The sequence below is a fragment of the Fundulus heteroclitus genome, chromosome 21, assembly GCF_011125445.2.
Source record: "Fundulus heteroclitus isolate FHET01 chromosome 21, MU-UCD_Fhet_4.1, whole genome shotgun sequence".
NCBI lineage: Eukaryota > Metazoa > Chordata > Actinopteri > Cyprinodontiformes > Fundulidae > Fundulus > Fundulus heteroclitus.
Genome location: NC_046381.1, coordinates 18824462 through 18849201, shown reverse-complemented (window position 1 = coordinate 18849201; position 24740 = coordinate 18824462). Strand labels below are relative to the sequence as shown.

Here is a 24740-nt window from a genome sequence, read left to right as displayed (position 1 = left end):
AACGCACTACCCTTGCACATACGACAGACCCCCTCAACTTACTTTTACTCATTGGGCTTCAAACAAACTGACATTGGATTTTACTTAATGTTTACTGGTATGGTTTTATAGGTATTTGCATTGTTTTATTTTGTTTTGTAGCAAGTTTCTTAATTTATTCTTGTGTGCTCAGTTTTTCAATTTTATCCCTTAGAGTCATTTTATTGTTTTTTTTATGTTCAGCACTTTGTGTCAGCTGTGGCTGTTGTTAAAACTCTTTATAAATAAAGTTGATGATGAGTATTCAAAGGAGCTATAGGTAATACTGACTTTGATCTTGTGGCTCAAATCTGTACAACAGCTTGCCAATCACAACAATCTAATGCGCCGTTTTTTAACGGTGTTTTGGTGTCGTGGATTTTTACTTCCACAGAATAGTTATGTGATTCTGTTCTAGTTCTGATCTGCTTCTCTTACTGGCCTCCATGTTTGCAGACTGCTGTTCTTTTGCCATGATAAAATACCGAATGGTGCTCTTTGGTTTGAACCCTGGGAAATCTCAGAAGATTGGCTGAGGAACCAGGAAATAAACACGGGCTACACACTAAACCAAAGTGGTTCTGGACTCTGGGTTTGAAGAGAGAAAAATGTAACTAAGAGATTGTTGATAGAGAGGACTGATTGTTTATAGGGAATGTTACTTTCATCCCAGGTGATAAAAGAGAATGATTTAAGGCAAGGCAAGGCAAGGCAAGGCAAATTTATTTATATAGCACAATTCAGTACAAGACAATACAAAGTGCTTTACATGATTAAGATATACCAAAATAATAAAATGTAGATAGAAAATAGAATAAAAGCAAGTAGGGATAGAATGTAGTAACAAAAAAGAACATTAAAAACAGTAAAACTGTTTAACTAGAACAGTCAAAGGCAATTTTAAACAGATGTGTTTTTAATCTTGATTTAAAAGAACTCAGGCTTTCCGCACTTTTACAGTTTTCTGGAAGTTTGTTCCAGATAAACGGAGCATAGGAACTAAATGCTGCTTCTCCATGTTTGGTTCTGGTTCTAGGTATGCAGAGCAGGCTGGAGCCAGAAGACCTGAGTGGTCTGGAGGGTTGATACACTGATAACAAGTCTGTAATGTATTTAGGTGCTAAGCCATTTAGAGATTTATAGACTAACAGAAGTATTTTAAAGTCTATTCTCTGAGATACAGGGAGCCAGTGTAAGGACTTTAGAACTGGGGTTATGTGCTCTACTTTCTTAGTCTTAGTGAGGACGCGGGCAGCAGCGCTCTGGATCAGCTGCAGCTGTCTGACCCACTTTTTAGGAAGTCCTGTGAAAACACCGTTGCAGTAATCAATTCTACTAAATATAAACGCATGGATTAGTTTTTCCAGATCCTGCTGAGACATCAGTCCTTTAATCCTAGAAATGTGCTTCAGGTGATAGAAAGCTGACCTTGTAATTGTCTTTAGATGCTTTTGAAGGTTCAGGTCTGAGTCCATCACTACTCCCAGATTTCGGGCCTGATTGGTGGTTTTTAGCTGAAGCGACTGAAGCTGTGTGCTAACTTTTGATCTTTCCTCTATTGGTCCAAATATTATTACTTCAGTTTTGTTTTTATTCAATTGGAGAAAATTTTGGCACATCCATGCATTGATTTAAGTTGATTTTACAGTAAATATCTTACTTACAGCTCCCTTAACTAGTCACTAGTTCAACTTTTTTAGTCTAACTCTTTTTAATGTTCTATTTTGTTTCTACCAGTGTTGTATAGTAATGAAGTAAAAATACTTCACTACTGTACTTAAGTATATTTTGGAGTACTTTATACTTTTCTTGAGTATAACATTTTTGATAACTTTTACTTTTACTTCACTATATTTCTGAACTTAATTGCATACTTTTACTCCAATACATTTTCAATGTTTGGTTTAGTTACTCGTTACAAAAAGAGAGAGAGAGACTCACGCACGCAAGTGTTTTGACCCCACCTTCTGATTCACTGCGACAAAGTCGGGACTTGTCTGGTCTTGTTCATCACCACCAATGGGATAAGAAGCTGGTTCAGTGGTAAATCAGGTTAAATTAACCTTGTGGTATAGGTAGAGCATCTAATAGCAGAGAGTCCTAATTTTCTTAACTAAATGATATATGCAACCGCAGGTGTATCTAATAGCAGGTTTACCACTTCCTGTAGGTTAACTATCACTTTATCACTTAACCATGTTCTTAGTATACACCCCCTTTTCCTGCACTTGGTTGTGTATAATTTTAAAGTGCATTGCACTGACCTTACTTGAAGAAGGAAAACTGAAAGCTTACAAAAAGGTTGTATTTTCTGTCCAAACTTGGTCTAAATTTCTCCTGCACTTTGTTGTTTATATTATTTTAAGTGAATTTGACCTTCAAAGTTTACCAAAATATAAAAAATGTCATTCAAACTGCATTTGCTATGTTTTACTTTTTACTTATACTTTTTATTACATCACTTGAGTACATCTCTTTTTACAGTAATTTTTATACTTAAGTACAAGACATTTCAGATACTTTACGACTTTTACTTAAGTAACATTTCAGTCATTGACTTGGACTTCTACCAAAGTCATATTTTGGAGAGGTACTTATACTTTTACTTGACTCCAAGATTTCAGTACTTTATACAACACTGGTTTCTACATTTTATTCCTACTTGCTTTTATTCTGTTTTATTTTTCTATATTTTATGTAAAGCACTTTGCATTGTCTCTGTACTGAATTGTGCTATACAAATACATTTGCCATGCCTTGCCTTGCCTTAAAGGGAAGGCATGGCAAATGTATTTTGACCATAAAAAGAACCCAAAAAAATCCAAGTATTAATCTTTAAATAAAACAATATATGCAAAACATTCATCTTGATAGTGTTTACTTAATCCTTTTTGAGCCTGAAAAGAACTTGGCACCTGGCACGATCAACAGACATAAACACTGTGCCATCTACCAGCAGTACCCACGTAACTATCAGAAAGCAAGATGGCGACAATTGACACAGCTACTGTGGGAGCCAGTAGACCCGACCATCCTGCAATGCCTCACAGAAAAGTGACAGCTCAGCATAGTCGAAGATCAACCTGATCTGTAGGGTTAGGGTTACTTAACCTCTTTCTTTTAACACCTCTGCTGGGCGATGCTGACTCGCTTGGCTCCACTGCGTGTTGTTTACTAATTGCGTGCATGTGTGCATGGTCTTTTTATGGTAAATATAAACAAAAGCACCTCGTGAACTAACAAAAAGAGCAAAAACAAAATGTAAAACAACAAAAATGAAATATAATAAGTCAAGACGACTCGATAATTTAATCGGAAAATCTTTGTGTGCAACCAGAGTGAGCTACAGGCGTAAAAATTTGTAAAGTTATAGTGTGGCTCCTAAAGATGTCATGTTTATACTTGCTATAGGCTAGTTTAGTTTTATGTATTTGCACAGCGAATGTCTATAGCATCATGGCAAATGAGGGAATAAAATAACATTTGCTGAAGATGAAAACAAAAATTTTAATCAAAGTTTTTAGGTAAGTTTAAGAACGAAAGAAGGATAGAGTAAAAAAGATAGAAGAAATGATTGAATAAAGTTGTCATTATCCAATGAAAAACCAAGCTGTTGCTCTGGTTGTAGATTTGGCTGATTAGCAACGTTCTTAGAGCCATATGCTCAACACACAGCTGCCTTACTGAAATGGTCTGTTTTCTTGCCTTTCCCATTTTGAAGAGTGGCAAAGAGAACTGGTTCCCTCATCACCCTCTAACCCTCCCTTAGGAAACAAGGTTCCTTGATATTTTAATTTAACTTCAAAACAAGCAAGACGTACAGAAAAATTTATTTACTTTATTCATTTTTAGTAAAATGTTTAGATTTAGCATTTAGATTTTACAACCACTATTGTTGTTGTCGTTAGGATTTTGCATAATGTGGGATTTTTTCACCCTCTGAACAAAACATACTCCAATTAGAAATATCATATAATTCTCTTTTAAGATTTTGCTACTGCAATGAACGATTTTTATATTTTTACACTTTTTACACATCCTCGCCAGGTATGCCATTAAACAAGCAGAAATTAACTTACATTTTCATATATCACATGAATCTTGTGGAGGCAAAATGTTAATACTTCACAAAATATGTTTCAAAGCTATCCACTTGGTAAACATTAGAAGAAAAGAGGACGTTTTATGCCACTGCTGCCTTCATTAACCAGACGGGGGGAGAGCAAACCGCTGGTGCTCCAGATGTGACTCATAATAATCCCTTGAAAACCGTCTCTCAACCAGTGAGCAATTCCTGAGAAACACACAAAGAAAGACCCACCGGTGGGAGAGAACCAAATCACTAAATGATACAGTTTAGTCTTACGTGATTTAATTCAAATTATACGATTGGGTCTTTTTTCTAGCCATGTAAACAGGCTGAAGGGTAATATGAAAGTAAGCGTAATTAAATGAACAGCTAAACAACAAGAATCTGATTTAAATTACAGAGTTGATAGAGTCATCAAGCAGATAATATTAACATATTCTCCCACTGACTGACAGGTGTCTCAACCTATCGTATGGAGCCATAAACGCCGGCGCCTGCTCCTCTCACCTCAGACCGCGGGGACGTTTCAGTGCGGTGATGCAGATTCTTGGAAAGGCTTTCCGCTGTCATTATTGGCTTGTTTTGATTACAAGTCAGGGAAAAGTCTTCCTGTACGTCTGGCTAATTAAAGCCAGAATATATGTTGTTTGCCGACCGACACCGATGAATTTATTTTAAAACCGATTGTCACCAACTGATCCAAACGTTCCGGATCATCTGAAAATGTCTCTATATACGCATTTGTGCACTTTAGATGACGCTTCTTGGAGTTTCGAGCCATTTCAGTTTGATTAGAGGGCAAGATGTTGGTTAGTGAAGTTTCTAACAATAACACTTTACTTTGGGGCATCTTTAATTTGGATAAACTGGAGGTAGCAATAATTTGGTGAGTCCCTCTCTGTATTTAATCTGATTGCGGTTGAAGGTCACGAGGAGTGTAGGACGTCGTGTTTGGTTTCCACAGAGACCAGTTTGGCTTTGCTCCATGAACATTAGATTTAGAAACACACATATATCTAAGGAGACAACAAATACTAGGAGATGGTTCAGGATAGTTTTTTTTTTCTGTTTCGGTCAATTTGAGAAGGGAGACTTTGTGTAAATATGTACACTCAGAACACAAACTTGGTATTCGAAGTATTCATATTTCTTAAGCCTTTCTGTGTTATTTTAAATCCAACTGCAAAATGTTTAAATGTTAGAAATAGACCAACACCAGGTAGCAAATAGGGGAAAGAGATATGAAACATTCATAAGTTGTATTTGGATCAAGCCTCTTTTATTCTAATACCTCCAGGGGAAATTCAGTGCCACCGCCTACTTTCAGAAGTCACCTAATGTGTCCACCTGTGTGTAATTTTACCTCAGTATAAATCCAGCTGTTCTTTTGAAGGCATCAGAGGTTTGTTAGAGAATATTAGTGAACAGTCAGCATTATATAGACCAAGGAACACTGCAGGCCTAGTGAACATAATCTCTTGCATATTGACCGCAGGGTCAAAAACTCACTTTTTTCTCAAGTTTTAGGTCAAGTTTAATCTTGCCTGCAAGAGGAATTCTCACGGCATTTTTGCGTTTTTGCAAGCACATGAGAATCCATCTTGTACCTCTTCGGCTTCGACCATTTGTGTCCCTTTGGCCCAAAGCCAAAAACGGTTTGGGCCAATCACGTTGCAGTATTATGGTTTACGGCGGGACATACCAGTGCTACAAAAGCAAGAGCGGCTGAGCCCACAGCCAAACCAACACAAACATGGCGAGGCAGTAGGACGCATGTATAGCTGCTGTCATCACATCCATTTCTTCTTTGAAAGAAGAACAGCAAGAAATGTCTTGACTAGCTTACCCTGTTGTGGTTTCTCATGACGGCTGCTGCTTACGTTTTAATTTGACACAGTGATTGGCTAAAACCAATCTTTGGAAGGCGGGCACTAGGGTGTTGTATTGATTTTTACATTTGATTTAACCCCTTCGCTTGTTCTTTTTGATTACTTTCTAAAGCATTTTGGTCATGTTTGTTGTCCTTAAACATGCTATGAAAAACATGCCTCTGATATTGATCAGTGACAGCACAAGTATACATTTTTAAAGATGTTAAAAACAGGGTTAGGCTTTAAGCAACACTCCAAGCTTGGGACATCTAAGTGAAACACTGTTGTGGCAGTAGCATGATGTGGGGATTATGAAGCTGGATGGATCTGCAACAGGCTTGGTCTCCTTTCATACCCTGAACATACAGCCACAGACAGAAAGCTAACACAAACGGCTGAGTTACCTCCTTAACAGTTCACCGAGCTCTGTAGGTCCTACTAATTAACCATTCATTTGATTTAGGTGTTTTGAGCACATCATCTAAAACATGCAGGCCCTTAAGGAGTGATTTTGGACATCGCTGATTTAGATCAAATTGTATTAACCTGGTGGTCTGTTACAGTAAACATTTATAACTCCCAGTGTCGGCTGATCTGTCAAAATACTTGAGGATCAAACATCCTTTTCTTTCAGTCTACTCAGACTGGAGAGTTTTGCAAAGAAGGATGGGCAATGTTGGGATGGGACCTTAATATACTATCAAATGTAATATTGTTTATTGTTTTTGTACAAAAAAATCATAAAGATATTGCATTAAAAAAAAGAATGAACAATGTTTTAAGTATTTAGATATGGAAAGGTGGTAGAGATATACCCCAAAACGTTGGTTCTGGAAAGTTGACCCAGAGAGGCTAAATACAAATTCAAACCACACCTTCTATTCTTTTATTTAAAAAAGGATTTACAACTTTATAAGATGAAAAAAAGCTTTCAAGTTTACTTTTAAAAGACACACACACACACACACACACACACACATATATTAATATAGATAGATAGATAGATAGATAGATAGATAGATAGATAGATAGATAGATAGATAGATAGATAGATAGATAGATAGATAGATAGATAGATAGATAGATAGATAGATAGATAGATAGATAGATAGATAGATAGATAGATAGATAGATATTCTTCAGATTGCAGTAAAGGCATTTTTTTACATAAAGGAGCTGTATGTTGTGGACAAAAGAAAAAAACTAAAAATGCATTGAAGTAAAAAGAGACCACATGAATAGGGAGCAGAACGAATCTTAATAGCAGCACATAAAAACACTGTTAAGACTTCAGAAATTAAGTATAAGGTTTAAGCCCAGTTTGTAGCACTTATGAGGGGATATGCTTCCATTTAAACTCTTTTACGGGGCTCTTTAATGGTTAGTTTTAACAGAAGTGTGAGCCTATTAAACAGATCAAAGCAATGTCTATTCGGCTCGCAATCATTAAAAGAAAAGAGTGGATGGTCTCCAGATATTCTACCATACACATGAATTCAGTCCTGCTGGGCTTTTCTACTCTGAGCCAAATATGTATGCAACACTGTTGCATGAAGATAAGCTGATGAAAGAAGACAGAAACAAGATAAAGTGGGTTAAAGACTGTTATATGCCGTGCTGTGTTGGCTGATTGAATGCAGCAACATCCCTAAAGTAGATATTGATCAAATTCTGCCCCTTTGCTCGCAAGGAAACCAGCGCATCAGCCAAATAAACACACAAACTGGTACTACCTGGACCCAGTGGAGGGGAAAATGAGAATCAATGGACCCAAAATAAAACCAACAGGTTTTCAATGTGAATCACAGCATTCCCCGTGTCCCACCTTTAAAACCGCTCTGTCGGCAATCCTGTTTTACACAAAATGCTGCAGGCGAGTTCCCGTGTTTTATACGTTAAAACTGGCGTACTTTGAGGTCAAAGATGCCGCAGCGGAGGAATATCCCCAAACAGCTAAGTGGATGGAGCGCAGCGCTGCAGGGAAAGCACAACACCTAAATTCAATTTAGTGTATTTGCCCTGCTTGGTGTGCAACACATTTAGCTGCTCTGTTACTGATGATGTCATCAGATGTAATCGGATTACAGTTTATGCAGCCAGCAGACCTCAGCTGATGCACTGCAATGGCTTCACACACTGGAGCCCCCGCTAGCCGCTTGATCCATCTAGAAACTGAAGCAATGGACTGTAATCCTTTATACTCCAGAGATTAAAATATAAACTAAACCTGAAAATATAACAAAGCTGACAAACACAGTTTTCTTAAAGATACCAATCAGTGGTGATTCATTGATATCGTCCTGAGCAGTTGTTCACAGTGTTGGGGGTTGGGAACTCACAACCGGTTAATGCATAAGCAGGGGACGGAAAATGCAATATTTTGAAAGAATGTGTCTAATTTTCACCTTTAATTCAGGTTTGCGATCTTCCTGTGTCTTTTTAACAACACAAACTGACATTTGGCCAATGTTCTGGTTGATAATTGTTCGCATAGAGGTGCACATAGATTAATTAAAATGCTGAAGAAAAATGTGTTCAATTCAGTAAATAAATCAAAAAAGTGAAACAAGTATGTTATTTGGGGTCACTACACAGTGAAATATTTCACACATTTACTTCAGCTGGTTTTAATGATGTTTTTTAAACAGCAAATTGTTTTATTCTTAAAGGTTGGCCCACTGAAAAGTTGTGCTTTGTGTACAGTGTAAACACGCAGTGCAGCAACACCAGCAAATGGCATGTCTTCCAAAATAATCACTAACTGTGTAAACTTCACTTTAGAAATGAACCAACTTGAATTCTGCGGCTTTCCACTCTCCCCTCTATCGCTAGGGCCTTGATCGCAAAATAAAATGCAGAACATACTTTCACGTAAAAAAAATTAAATATCTTGGCCCACTAAGCGAAGCGCAGGGATAAAGAATGCATCAGTTGTAGCCCGTGTCCTTAATACGTCTGCCTGTGGTTCTCTTGGAGCTCTGCTAAGTCAATTAGTCTCCGCGATGATTGTGTAAAACCATAACATGGTCGTAACTTAACATTTCTCTTTTAATGATCATATTTTTTGTTGATCTTTTTTTTTATCTGAAAGACAAACATTTGGATATAATTAGCTGTACGCCATAATCCTTCAAATTAATAAAACAGATTATTTGTGTGTAGAACAGAAACTAACAAAAATAGAAATGACCTTTGTTGAGCCTCGGGGAGGAAATCCAGGTTTATCAGCAGCAAAGTGACAGGCAAATGGAATCATGCAGAGTTACACAAATGTAAAAAATAGATGTTAAAAAAAATAGATGTAAGAGAAATTATGGGGGAAATTATTCAAAAATGTATATTGTATTAAAAGAAATGTGCAACTGAGTAGGATAATTAAAAAATATTCAAAATGTGCATGTATCTTTGTGAATAAATAACAACTACAGACTACAAGAAATGGAAAAACAATGCAAACAACAGAAGGAATGTCTAACAGCTGAGAGGAAGGATCTGCAGCATTGCTGCTTTGTGCATTTAGGATGCTGCAGTCTGTCACCAGTGGAGCTCTCATGCTCTGCATGAGCTTCATGCATGGGTGGGAGAATTAGTCTTTCTGTCTCCCATCCCCTGCACTGGGTCCAGGGGGAATCTCTCCACTGTTGGCCTTCCGGATGAGCTTATCTAAAGCTGCTTCCTCTCAGCTCTCCAACAAACCACACCATAGAAGATGACTGATGTCACAACAGAGTCAAAAAGGACTTCACGAATGACCCCTGCACTCCAAAAGATCTCTCAGTCTCCTCAGCAAGTAGCGTCTGCTCTGACCCTTCCTGTAAAGAGCAGCGGTGTTGTGACTCCAGTCCAGTTTATCGTGCAGGCTAACACCCAGGCTCCCATAAGAGTCCACTAGCTCCAACGTCAGCTCTTTAGATGTTTACAGGTGTCAGTGTGATGGGTCTGTGCCTGCGGAGATCCACCACGATGATCACGAGAAGGTTCCACTGGTACCCGTCCACAAAGTCTTGTGTCCTCTCTCTGTTCTCACAGTCATCCTTCCCAGTGATCAGGCCAACTATGGCAGAGTCGTCTGAGAACTTGTGAAGATGGCATCCTGGGGAGTAGATGGAGAGGACTGCTGTGCAGGGGTGAACAGGAATGGCCCCAGCATGGTTCTCTGCTAGGCCCCCGTGCTGCAGACCAGAACGTCAGAGACACAGCCCCATGTCCTCACATACAGCGAGCTGTCTATGTCTTTAATGTGGAGCATCTTTTTAATAGTGAAATAGTGAAATTCAAAAATAAAGCCAAACCCCGTCCTCTCATCGTTCTGCTCTCCTTGATTCTGTCAGCCCGGAATAAATAAAAATCATCCATGTTTATTTTTTTGTTATTTTTTTTTTTTGTCTGTGTCCGGAGTTAGCATGTTTAGTCACGTCTCAGTCAGCATAACCAAGCTGCGCTCTCAGTAAGACGGCTGATGGTGGGTTAGGGCCTCCAATTAATCCAGTTTGTTGTGAAGGGATCTAATTTCCCAGGACCAGTATCTTCTTCTCTGGCTGCGACCGCTGATGCCGCCGCGGGTCCTCTGTGTGTATTATACTGGGTCACTTGGCAGGAGGCGGCACGGTGGAGCTACAGAGAGCTAACAGCTCGTCTTTGGTGTAATGGAGCCCTGGACGTGGTCTCTGAACACGAGTATCGTAAAAAATTATTTGATAAAAACATGTGTGTCCACAAAACTGTCGGTTCATTTATGTAAACAACCATGGTAAAAAAAATCACACAAACAGACTACAAAAAAGATTTACAAAGAGAAAAACTCAGGAAATAGTGGGAGCAGCTTAGCCGCATACATTGATAGTTTCAGTTTTTGAATCAAAACACATGAAATTAATCGTTTCATTAATTCGTTTCATTAATTCAGCAAAATGCACCTACATTTCTGACCATTTATTCAGCCCACCACCAAATCAAAACCACTGACGTTGTACATTGGTGGCTTTTTTTTTGCTGAAGAAAGCTGCAGGCATGATTGCCATGTTTATCTAGAGATATTTAACGAGATCATATTTTATCTGGGAGAAACAGCAGATGGTACCTGTCAAAGCCAGTGGACAAATTATCCCAGGAGACCTCTCCACTCACCGTCCTGAGACATCAAAGAGTTCTGTTGTCATCTGAGCCGATGACCTTGTGCTGTTTCTGATTTTTATGGAGAAATATGTGAGAACGAATTAAGTCAGGACGGCCTCCCAGGGGTGGGCTGCTGATTGCCACTGCATATTTCTCATTATTCTGGAGAATAGGACGAAAGGGGTGAAGTCATTTGAATTTCCAAAATCTCTTTTCCCCACACTCGATCAGACCTAACTTTGTATTTGTAAAACAAATGTAATGGTGGACTCCACACATCTACTCGGCACTTTTAGAAATTTGTAAATTTTTGCTATCAATCGGATTGCACAATTGCTCATTTAAATATTGTATATTCCCCAGACATAAACTTAGCTGGTTATTATACAAATTAGCTAAATTGGGTATAATTGACTATACTTCTGACCACTAAATGGTGATACAGTGCTTCCAATATGATCCTGGGTAATGTATTGAATGTGTTTATACAGACCGTAGTTGTGCACTTACTCCCTCTTGAATCTGTAATAGTTAGAAGTGAAATTTAATACGGTATAATAATATTTAAAAAAAGTTTGGGTTACAGATTTACTAAAATGCATTAAAGTCTTTTTATTCAGAAAAGTTTTTTTTCCCTCCATCATTATGGTGCATTGAGGAATGAGGTGCTGCCCTTCCAGAGAATCGTGATGGAGAAAGTCCAACCATTATCACCTTAGACCCAACTTCACTTAGATTATGCATGAGGTCAAATGTGAAGGGAACACCACTAAGTCCATCTCTGGATGGCTCAAAAAACATAAAACAAAGACTAGATTAAAATCTGAAGCGGCTCACTGAATGAGCTTTCCAGATGGTAAATCAGTCTTGTGAATATGCTGAAGAGCTGGCCAGGAGGGAGGAAAGTGTGGGAATTATTCTGACTAATTAGGCTGCATGTCGTCTCGCTATATGAACTGCTCCATTCTCCTGGAAAGAGAGCATCTTCTCCTGCCTCACCTCCATTTCAACAACAGCACTAATGAGTATCTGTAGATGTAGGAGGAGAGACACAGGCAGGGGAACTGAGCAGCTGAGGAGGAGGAGGGGGAGAGAAGCAGGTATTGGAAGTAAATTGATTTAACGGTTGAAACCAATACGCAAAACAACACTTTCAATTTTCTTGCAGCCAATTATTCTTTTTTTTTTCTGAAAGCAGCACTTGACATTTTGTCACCATCACAAGGAAACGATATAGGATGCCAAAAGAAATGCAAAAGTTACAGCTCCGTCTTTCTCCAAGTACATCTGGAGTTTATCCTGATGGAAACACAGTTTAATAGAGCAGCACAACGCTATGCACTGATCTGTGATCTGCGTTCTGATCTGTCTTCTTCCATTTGACTTTGATTCAGCAGAACCTTTGCCACATGCAGGAGTCTTCACAGACACACAAAAACCTTTCGAGCAGGCAAGGTTACTGAGGAGAAAGCTCTCTACTTCGTCAGCTCAAAGCAGCGTATGCGCCATGAAAGCAACCCTTCTACAAGTAGCTGCGGCGGATTAGCTTTGCTCTATCTCATCAGCCAATCCTGTGGACTCAGCGGACGCAGTGGATAAAGGAGATCTGCTGATTTGTCGATCTTGGGGGAAATCAGAGTCTTCCTTCTATCAGATGCTGTGAACAACCATCTGTTAATAATACTTTATGCTAATACACAAACACAGAATAACAAATGCCTAATTCTTCCAACTATGATCCCATGTTTTTTTTTTTTGTTGTCAAGTTTTCTTGATTCAACCTAAAGTCACAAAAACAGATAACCTTTGTTCATTTTGATGGCACTAAAGTCCAAATACCGCTGAGGTAACAAGTAAGATGTCGTATGTCGTTCTGTGTTTGAGTGGTGCATGCATCAGCAAGCCCGTGTATAATCACTGCTCAGTAGGGGGCTGTATTTCTGTCTCTTAATTAAGCTTAATTGTGATAATATCATCCACAAAGAGTCATATCCAAACTAATTAGAAATCACAGAGTCCGTCGCAGCTCTGTAGCCCCCAACAAAAAAAAAGAAGCTAATTAAAGCTGAACTGGACTGATCAGAAGTCAGCAGGAACACTCACTGCGTGGCAACATGGCATCAAATCCTCATAACAAAAAAAGCAGGCAGAAGAGTCATTTATGGAGTCAACATCATTTTAGATCTTGAAAGTTTGAGCTCATAATTCTCCAAAGCAGAAGGTTTCTTCACATTTCTTCTCCATTAGACTCCTGAACTGTTTGTGTTCATAATTTTACATTCACTCTTATCGTTCACGCTGTTCCTTCTCCAGGGATTTAATATTGTACAATAAACAACTTCAATATTGTAACAAAAGACGGAAATAGATGCATACAACTTCAGTGTAGAAAAGGGGTAGAGGATGGGGGCATGATTCTGAAGAGAACGAAAAAAATCTGGATAAACAACACTCCTTAGTTTTTCAAAAGCTCAATAATAAAAAAATAAAGGTGTGCGTCTTAAAGTTTCCAACTTTTTAGATTTTCTTTAAAGTTAGGGTTCTGCAATTTTTCCAGAAGTTTCCCCAAGTCTCTTTTTGAATATGCCAGAGACGCCACTGGGTGATACCCACAGAACCTGAGGGACAGAAGTGAGTGAGAGCAGGAACAAAACTCTGACCAATCCCTGCCCTTCGGTGTGAAGAGCAGTGATTGGTCAGTTTTTACAGGCCTGCAGCTCCCACAGGGATACATTTTTTAAAGCCCCACTAAGTAATTTTCAAGTGACGCTCCCCCTACAGGACCTTATGAAAATAGCACTGTCGTAAACACTCGCTCCCCTCCGTGTGATCTACAGCTACAGCGGACTGTCACTTTCAAAGCAGCTAGAGAAGCGGAGAGAGAGAGAGACGTATGTATGGCGGCGGACAGAGACTGGCTTTGTGAGCCCAGCGTAACGCAGTGTGGGTGAGTCTGTTCTTAGCTCTTGCTTATTTTGGAGAGGGAAGGGTACAAGGAGGAGGTGAGAGAGATGGAGAGATGTCTTTATGCAGATGGATAGTGGCCGGAGTCACTGGACCGCTGTCTGTAGTGCAGCGGGAGCCGGACTATTTTAGCTCTTAAACTACTTGCTTAGTTTGTTGCCAAAATAAGAGACTTCACGGTGAAAAAATAAGCCCAATAAACAGCAACCTGTGACTTAAAAAAAAAAACAAGCCAGACCTTGCTTATAATAAGCAGACTTCTAATGCTGCTATTGATGCCAATGGCCTTACATTGGGCTGCCGTAAAGCTGTTCATCTTACCGCGAGAACGAGAACAGAGCTGCAAGACCGCTTCTGGTTGGAAGCACAGAAAGTTGCAAGTGTGGTTTTTCAACGAGGTACACTAAGGGGAGATGGCATTCCCCTCAATCGTCTCATAAACACTAACCTCCTTTTTCTGAATACATAATGTATTCGCTACTTCCTTTCAGGATGGAAGGACAAGTACAATAAAAAGTGTTTCTGAACAGGATTACTGTGTTAACTATAGCTATAATTGTCACATAATTTAAATGCCGCTCAAATACAGTGGATAAATCATCCACTATTTGGCTAAATGTTGCTCAGCAAGAGAACAACATCCTTTTTTGTAGTGATCACAATTCTAGCCTGATATGCAATCACACTTATATTAATTACAGAAAATATCAAATACATTCAAAGTTTTGCTCCCCATTCTCAAGTTTTATGAGTTATAGGAGCAGCAGGTTAAATCACCAACATATGGTTAAAAAAATAATTAATAGGCCTAAAAATAAGATGAAATTAATCCCAATGAACGAGCAAACTCTGACAACGTTTGATATGCGCAGATATGCTTTCTACCTGCACAACATTCAAGGTTAGAGCATTTACAAACAAGCCAGGAGAAATAATATTGAAATACAAAGTCAACACTGAGCGGTTCCGACAAAAGAATTGTGCAAGATTACAGAAAAAAATCCTGTTTCACAACATTTTAGTATTGCCTAAATTAATGTTCCTCAGGCAGCATAAAGTTATCCTGACAGAAAATGTATTATGATCTCTGACAGAATTACTCTGACAATGAGGCAACAGGAACAACAAGGTCGCCCCTGCTTGCTATGCGCAAAAACACAAAGGCACTGCTGGTACACACACCTCCACATCAAAAACAATCCACATCAACATGACTCAGACAAATAACCCACACTAACAACGCAATGTGCTAAACCCAACCGAGGAGAAACCACAGCCCAGAGAACAACGGCCTCAACAACAGCTAGACTAAAATTAACTACATGAAAACCCACTTCGGTGACTGCATTCTGCAAGATACATTCCAGATTCACGACAAAGATAGAGGTAGATGAGGTAATCGCCTGTATAAATCAGCCGCACTCTGACGAGGCTCCACAGTGACGCCTTACATTCAGGCGCTCATTGGTTATTCATGTTTAAAAGCTGAGCAGTGTCCAGTGACAATGAAGCCGCAATGCTTGTGTAGCAACTCTAGCCCAATAATGGATGTAGGGTACATGAACACACCAGATATGACCTTTCACACATTTAACTACTTCACAAAGTTCCTACAGAATGCTTTTGTTGGACTCTTAGGCTAGGTTCACACAGCACGTTAAAGTGACCCAAATCCCAAATATTTTGTCCATATGTGACCCATACTTGACTTTTCCATAGTGTAAATAACCCCACCCTCCAAAAAAAATAAAATTAAAAAAAATAATAAAATTTTTGCCGCTTCTATACGCGGTACTATATCGGATACGGATCTGGTTAATTTTGAAAGCGTCCGCTGTCTCCCTACACGTCCACACAGACTCGTCTTCAGCACCAGTAGTCCAAGGCAACCCCATCATGCATATATGAAGAAAACAGTGCAGTCTCAAGAGGCGGGATTTCCTGAAAGGTAGCCAATCACATGCGGTTTACTTTCTCCCTCAAACTGACAAAAGTTCCCAAGCGAGCAGAAACGGGTCCACATGCGAGTCGGAGAGAGGCAACAGGCGCTTGGAAAGCAAGCTATAAGCGCACAGAGAAGCAGCCTGCACTCATGCCTGTGTTATATTGGGGGCCTCGTGATACTGAAGCTGCGCATGTAAAATGTTCAAAATATGTGTGGAGAGTAGTTTATGTGTGTGTTAATTAAATATAAATGCTCCTGTGAGTATTTATTCTGCCTTTTACCCTTTGGCAAAATTTTAATTGCCAAAGGGTTGCATTTAATTGGTAGTATGAACAACCACACACACACACACACACACAATTTCAATTATATATTTTTTAAAATAGGATTTCAGCAAAAATTAAAAATCCAAATTGAGCATCTAGAACTACATTGTTAATGTAGACTACGATTTATCAAAAACAACCTCATATCCAATGGTGGAAGTGTCCTTAATCTTTAGCATGTGAATGTTTTTAACTATTGCGCATAAAAGAAGTGTTTCCTGAATGTTTTGTTAAAACACATCAAAGTATCAATTAAATTAAACTCAGTGTATTTGTGTAGCATCAGTAAATTACACATATGATATCGAGTCAGTTAAAAGACCAGTTTCTACCAAACCCTGATCATCATTTATTTATCTTTCCTTAACATCCCGGTTGTTCCTTTGTTTCTACTACACTTATTTTATTTCATTTATGTTTTTTGCACTGCCTTTGAGAGCTGTTATTCTTTAAATTTCATTGTGCTTTCTTGCACAATGACAATAAAATTATTCTGATTCTGATTAAAGAAATGTTTCACAAAATCAATAGAATTATATTGATATACATACATACATTTCATTTTATTGCTATAAATACAATTCAGTCAAATATAGTTTATCATGCCAAGATTTCTAAAGAGATGCAGCCAATTGCATCAAGTCAGTGACCTTGCTGTAATCCTGAGCACTACTAAAGTATTTTTTGCATCCATTCTTCTTCCGTAGCAGTGGAGTTGACAGAGCAGCTAAATATTCTGGTACATATAATTCAACTATGGTTATATAATACTGTTTAAGGTTTAAAACTTGATTATTCAAAATGTTTTAATCCATATTTGCTTTAAGAGATGTTTTTTTATCATGTAAGAATAGAGGTCAAAATTCCAGCAAAGCATCATGGGTAATAGGAACTGAGTGGAGATACTGGTGGCATCTAGTAAATTAGTTCTTAATTTTGTTAATTTCCAAATTCAGAAGAGGTTTCAAATGACTACTTAACTTTAAATAGGAATTAATGTGTTAAAGTCTGAAATTTAAATCTTTCTTTTAATTGAGTGAAATGATCACACGTTGGAAAATTAATGTGACACAGCCTCTGGTTGGCGATGGTTTACTTTATTGCTCTTTCTCTTCTCTAAAAATTGGATTCAATTTTTGCCAAAGTCTGGTTCTGATTGGCTGAGTTTAAATTTGGCCTTGCTCATCAGGATGCTATTGCACTGACAACATGATGCTAAATTTAAACACCAGTGAAAGTGCGGGAAAAACAGGATGTCCTTGCACCCATGCCTTAAGGAAATAGCTAGAAACATGTAAATGGATAACGTTGATGCTGGTAAACATCACATGGTAACATTGGACCCCCACAATGGATTACAGCACAAAGTAAACGTGTTGGACGCTGAGAAGAAAGGAATAATGAATGTCTGTTACAACACAATAGAGCCATTTGATAACCAGCAAAGCCGCATTGGACCAGTTATTTGATTTCTGGAATTTCCCACAACAGGCACGAGTAGCGGTCAATAGTTCACTCGTCTGGCAAATCCACTTCAGCAAAAAAAAAGAAAACACATTACAAAAGCTAATGTTTGTGTCTTATAAATAAACACCTTATAAGTTGTGTTTTTTTTTATTATTAAATCTGCACTGAAGGGGAAAAAAAGCCTGAGTTCTTTGTCGGCAGGTCAAGCTGTCCCCTTTTAGTGCCGCTGTAAAAGACGAGACGACAGCGCAGCCTCAAGGGAGCGTTAATATTCTTTCACTGCTTGGGCTCTACATTTCACTTACACCCATTTCACTGATTCATATGAACAGTTTGTCTCTTATCTTGGCTCAAAATGAATGCAGTTCTGGAAGCTGTCCACTTATCTAAAAAGCTGTGTGCCTGTGCTTGAGTCATCTGCCGATAAAGACCAAGGAGAATAAACACAGACGGAAATGGAGGTCATGCTGTCCCTGACAAAATGACATCCTCCGCTGCCGCCTCTCAAAACGACCCTAACCTCCAAGGGTGACTCCTGTGTGGCGTACCTGCCTGCCTCCCACATCACACTCAGCTAAACTCAAAGAATCGGATAGAAAAAAAAAGAATAAGAACGAAGCAAAATCTGGCACATCCGGGAAACTTTTAACCTTTTACAGTAAAAAAAATTGCACATGGCCTGAGCCAAAGTACAAAAAAGTCAGTATTGTAATATGTGTAGTCAATTGTGGGTGCCACCCCCACCGGAAGTAGCCGCTGTCAAGTTTTTTTATAGATCCCGACTTCTGCGTGGAGCTTTACTGAGACACGGTGCTGTCACAAAGTTGGTTTTCTGTTTACATATCTGAATTTCATATATTATTATCATATCTTACAAAAACTGGTGTATAATTACTGGTTTTGTTGATGAATAGTCCACCTAAAGAGTTATTTATAATATCTTGTGTAGCTATATCATCATTCAGGGCACTAGAATGGGACAGGATTCTACTGTGTGTACTGGGCATTGTCTTGATAAAATTATGTGGTTTTTGAGAATTGGGAGCCACCAGAATTGACAAAGATGACTGGATAGGTGTAGGAACATTTTCAGAAAGAACTGAACAAAAGTCTGGTTCCCTCCGATTTAAGCCTGTTTGCTGTTGCGGGGATCCGGATAACTGAGAATTTGCACAGGCGTTTTCCAAAATTGAGAAAGTCTTTGATAAAATCGCCACATATAATTATAATGTTGTTAGTTCTCCAATCCGTTCATTGAACAGACCCAGGGTATAAATGCAAATTCTGATGACATTTTAATCAGAGTAGGTGTAATATCTCTACAAAATATTACACCTATCAATTAATATGTGTTCAAACAACCTACCATCATTGTGAATTCAATGTTCTGTTCATGGCTACTCCTCCTCTATTTTTTCTTTTTGTCTTTGTACATCTGAATACGTATCCATGTAGTTCAGCAAATCCCTTTTCTGTGTCCATCCAGGTTTCAGATAGCGTGATAATATTACAGCGCCTGTGTCATGAAAACCTGGCTATGCCTGAAGTAATTTCCCCATCTGTCTCCTTTGGAAAGGCCTGTGTTATTTGTCAACTAAGCTCATGCCTGCCTGCTCTCCCAGCGGAGCATCCAGCAGCTACATACCTGTAATAAGCCTATCAGGATGAAGAGCCACTGAGACAAAGGAGGGCAGGGGTGCAGCAGCTCACAAGTGCTAATTGGTAGAATCCCACATCAACCCTTTCACAGGAAGAGCATCAAGTTGGCAGAGATTTATATTTAGAGCATCAGGACAGAAATCAACTGATACAAAAAGTAACACACATGCAACACAAAAGCAAGATGTCCATCCTGCCTAGGTACAGGCTTTCTAAATCACTTCCCAATTTGCATCTCTTCCACACTTCTGCTTGCATTAAAAGTGTCTTTGTGTGTTTTTTTTTTTTGTTTTTTTTTTTTGCTGTTTGTGTCTGCCTGTTTAGCCTCCACCAACCGTGAAAAAGCAAAACTGTCGCTTCCTCTCATCGGTAATGGTCAAGCGTAAATGTTAAGACGCTTGTTTACAAACCCTTGCATCGTTAGCGTCGCGGTGTGTGTTTGCTTGTGGGATAAGACATGCAAAACAAAACTGACCTTTTCTTTCATTATGACATAAACTGCAACGACTTACATTTTTGCAGATACGAGACATTATGGTGTCTGAGGTGTCAGATACAATATCTGTGTAAGATTCATGAGCAAACTTCACTGAAGCAACCATTTAAGACTGCAAAATATAGTTACTGCACCATGATCTGTCACTGCAAGCTAAGGGGGGACCACTTTGTGTGCAATTTGTGTGTGTGTGTGTGTGTGTGTGTGTGTGTGTGTGTGTGTGTGTGTGTGTGTGTGCGTGTGCTCCTGTTTAGGCATCAGAGTGAGGACCGTCTTTCAGATTTCACAATCAAAGTGAGGACATTTTGCTGGTCTTCACATTTTGTTAACAGTGAGATTTAGGACTAAGGTGTGAGTTGAGTTTAGGTTAAGGTGAGGGTTAGGTATACACTGGAAATAGTTAGGGTTTAGGATCATTGGATCAATGATCAATTTAGGATCAATACATGGTCCTCACTACATATAGCAAGACGAGAATGTGTGTGTGTGTTTTCCACTTTTAAAGTGGAAGTGCCAATCCATGCAAACATTTTCATGCATGGTTATTTAAACATAACAAAGAGCAATACCAAGTCTTGCTTTTTTAGCTTTCGTAGCACTTGCCAATGAGCTTTGAATTGGTTCAGCCCATGTGAATGTTCCTGTCAGACAAGATGACATTCCTTCTATGTGTTCCTCAAGGCTTTCATCGAAATGCAGCATCCTTGAGAACACACAGACATACTGTAGAGGCAGATGGATGAACAATGGAACAAACACAGACATTTCGTGTAATTCAATTTGTTTGAGGCACATTATTCTTAAGCGAGCTCAACAGAACCAGTATCAGATATCTCACCGCGCACAACCAAAGAACAAATCGATTTGCAAAGGAAAGACACACCCGCGGCAAGCCTGGGCAGCAAGACCGGTGATCTTCTCAGTACATATAAAGACAGACATAAACTAGGTTAGGTTTTTTTTTTCCATTAGCATCGTGGACACGGACAGTCAAAAAGTCATTAATTTCACAAAATTATATACAAAAGTAAAGCTACCTTTTGAAGCAGCTGCCCTTGTTAAAATTCATTTTAAAGAACAGCTGCACAAACTCCCCAAAAATAGCTCAACAGCCATCTGTGTCATTTCCTTTGCATATTTATGGCATTTCAGTATGTTGACATTTATAGAACTTTTATTATACAGGACAGAGGTAAATTAAAATGGGGTGCTTTAAATTAACTACAGGCTGAGTCATGAAACCTGACATGAATTTGTAATGGTGGTAACTCTGTACAGCTTACCTAAATGAAGAAAAAAATGCTTAAAAAAATTGTCTTAAAGGAATTATACAAGGTAGCTATGTTGCATAACAACATTGTTACCTGTCACGTAAGACAGAAATATAGCTTAAGTTTCCTAATGATGAAAGTTACAAATTACTTAGCTTATTGATTAACTGATTGAAAAATATAATGTGAATAAAACAGCAAATAGCTTTTTTTGGGTTTTTTGTAAACCTAGACTCAAATATAGCTAAAGGTAAACCTGAGCCAAACAGCAGAGCATAATTGTTCAACAATTCAATAGGCGGATTTCGACACTTAATCCTGTAACAGAAAAATGTAATTGCTTGATAAAGTAAAAAAAAAAATACAAGAACAAAAGATTTGCTGATTTACACAACATCAATATGTTATTGATTAATATGTCATTGATCACTCACATATAACATTTCTTTGATTTCTCAATTCAAATTGGAGCAGCATATCAAAGCTGTCCTGTACAAATTCCAATTCAAAAAAAATATCTAAGCGAGTCACTTAAAACTGATGCTTCAGTCTCTAATGTTACTGGTGTGTGAGTTAATGAACCCCTTCTAACACTAATGAAACATAGTGTGCTGTTTAACTGTACTTTAAATCCACTGGCACAACCACAAGTAGATGGATGGCCCTGATTTTATTAACTTTGATGTAGTCGGACTAGGATCTCATTGTAAGGTTGAGAAGCTGCTAAAAATGATGCAAACTAAATGAAACAACAAAACGTTGTTTTTCTTCTATGAGCCGTGCAGGAGCAATAAAAGGAACTTGATGACAATAAAAACTGTGATATTACTGCCACACTCATTAAGATTTCTCTGCAAACATGTCTTCACTTTTTAGTCAGTTTGAAATTTTCTAAATACGCATCACGTATAGCAATAATGGCATTAATATTTTACACAGTACCTAACAAAAGATGACAGCTTTCTTTGGTACTGTGATACAGTTTATGTTTGTCTATAATGGGACTGAGTCTATCATATCAGCGACTGAGTAACACACGGTCCAACCCCACAGCAGAACAAAGGCAACCTGTCAACTGGAATGTAAAATCCATTAGAAAAATGCCGCTTTGGAAAGCAGAAGGAAAACAGCATGGATTCTGATTCTGATTGCTTTCATAAACAACTGCTGCCAAATAAATCACCATTATCCAGCTCATCTTCTTTCAGCAAAAAGCGGTAATAACCGCCTCAGAGCCATAAATTATTTCTGATCGTTCCTGACGGCTTGGTGTTGAAACTTTTTACAGCGGAGCATTTTGGTTGTACAACGTCTTTGCTTTGAAAGTGTTTCTGGGAAAACGGAACGTGTTTCATGCATGCTACACATACCGATAGCTGGATGCTGCTCTGTGATATAACTTTGTTATGCTCCTCAGAGTTTAGCCGAGATGTTTGTTGCTCCAACTCAAGCAGTCTAATCACTTGTGGCATCCAGTCAGGAACAATAAACCACTGATTTGTTACGTCTCCATGACAAAATAGCTTGTGTTTAGGCCAAGTCGGGGAATATTTGGGGCTCCAAAATTATAGGCTAAAACCACATTAAAAAAGCTGATAGAAACATATTTTGGAAATTGTCGGGACAGCAGATACAGTGAAACTGTTCTGCTGAAATGTTCCCCCCAGGGAGGATCAGAGTCCATAGTTTTGGCAATTTCCACAAGGAAGCAAAGTAAATGAGTCCTCCCAGGCTCTCAGTTTTGTAAGCAGGGCGTAAAGGACAGGAGGGGATGGGAATGATCTGGACCAAAACACTGGCAGGTTAAGTAAGAATCAGTAAAACTAAAGCTAAACTTTAAGGCCTCTATTGTAATATTTGGTCAAAGGTGTTGACGTGATGAATGAAAGGATTGTCCTTTTTTTAAAGCTTGCTTAAGTTGCTGTGGGTTTGTTTTCATTACTGCAGAATCAGCATAATCAATGCTAAACAGAATTAGAAACTGTTTTCTGGGGGTCCCCAGAAGTCTTGCTTTAATTGTTATCACTGAAAACTCTCCTGTGTTAGATATAGGATTTATGTGGCATGCTCACCTTGGCAGTCTAGGACACAAGGCTTTGGCACAACGTATCAGATAGCACCCCAGTGGTGACATTATTTTACTGACGACATGTTAGGAAGTGTACAGCCCCTGCGTGTGCATGTACCTAGACTTTTTTATAATGCTTAAGGAAGGATCAGTCGCAGATTGATTTTCCTTTCGTCATGTTCAATCAAGAGCTTGTCAGCGCTGACGTGTCTGTAAACATTTGTCTGACTTTTCTAGATTAAACCAGTTAAAGTTTAGATTTCTGTTTCACGCATCATATATTGAAAACACTCTAAAGTACAAGTGAGGTCGCCCTAGGGGAGAAGAGCTGGGGCAACCAAAGGTGTTTGACCGCCGACAGGGTGCGGTAGCTTCTAACACCTGGGAAATGTAAGTATTTCAACTATCAACTTTTAAAACAGTGCTACCCATGTGCTACAGTGGTACAGTTTCAGAACCTTCCCATTTTACAGTTCCAACAGAGGTAAAGATTTTAATTGAGATGGTGAAATGTACTGTCAAGTTTTTTTATGGGTGTACAGGGGATAGAGTAACACTGTCATGACCCCCCCACACACACACACACACACACACACACACACACACACACACACACACACACACACACACACACACACACACACACACACACACACACACACACACACAGACATGTGGCAAGGCACTTCCAGACAGCTGGCTGAAACAAGTTCTGTTCCTTCAAGTACAAAAGAGACAAACTGGACATATTTCCAGTCCAGAAAAACACAGGCAGTCATGATGTGGAAATAAGTGTCATGTTTTGCTCGCTGCCACACACATCCTGCACTGTTGCAATCATGATTACCTGAAGCACCTTGAGTTGCCTCCTGTGGCAGCTCAAGCGAGCTCATCTCCTTCACCTGTTTCTCTGCCTATATATACCAGACTTCAGCAGAAAGGCGGTAGATGAGTAGAGTTAGTTGACAGCCAGCAGGTTTCCTAACTGAGTTAGTATTCTGACCTCCACCACCGTCCTTCTGTCCTTCACAGATTAGTCCTTCCTTGCCGAGTTTTTGACATCTACGCAGCCTACTGTGTTCTGGACTCAACCTAAACTGATCTCTCGCACCTTTCCTTAGGCCGACTGATCTGTCTTCTTGTCCCTGTCCTCCAGTGCATGACCCAAGTCTGTCCTAAAGAGCTGCGAGCCACTGCCAACCTGCCACAGTAGTCTCCAGCAAAGTTGTCCTGCCTGCATCTTCAGCTCCAGGCTCATTCTCATTAATAGACCTTTCAAAGCGCAACACGGTGTCTGGCTGCTTCTCTGTTTTTCTGGAGCATTACTCGTCATCAATCAATCTTTTTAGGATAAAGCTACATTAAAAGTATAGACAGCTGTTGAAATATTTCACAATATAAGAATGGCCCTCGGAGGCCGGCAGTCACGCTGTGGAGATGTGAGCAGAAG

At 39.0% G+C, this 24740-nt stretch overlaps 1 protein-coding gene across 1 annotated transcript in view; it reads right to left on the bottom strand.

Annotated features, from left to right (window-relative positions):
* LOC118556971 (rab effector MyRIP-like) overlaps positions 1-24740 on the bottom strand; it is an 80654-nt gene that overhangs the window by 44778 nt on the left and 11136 nt on the right. The gene's annotated exons all lie outside the window — the stretch shown is intronic.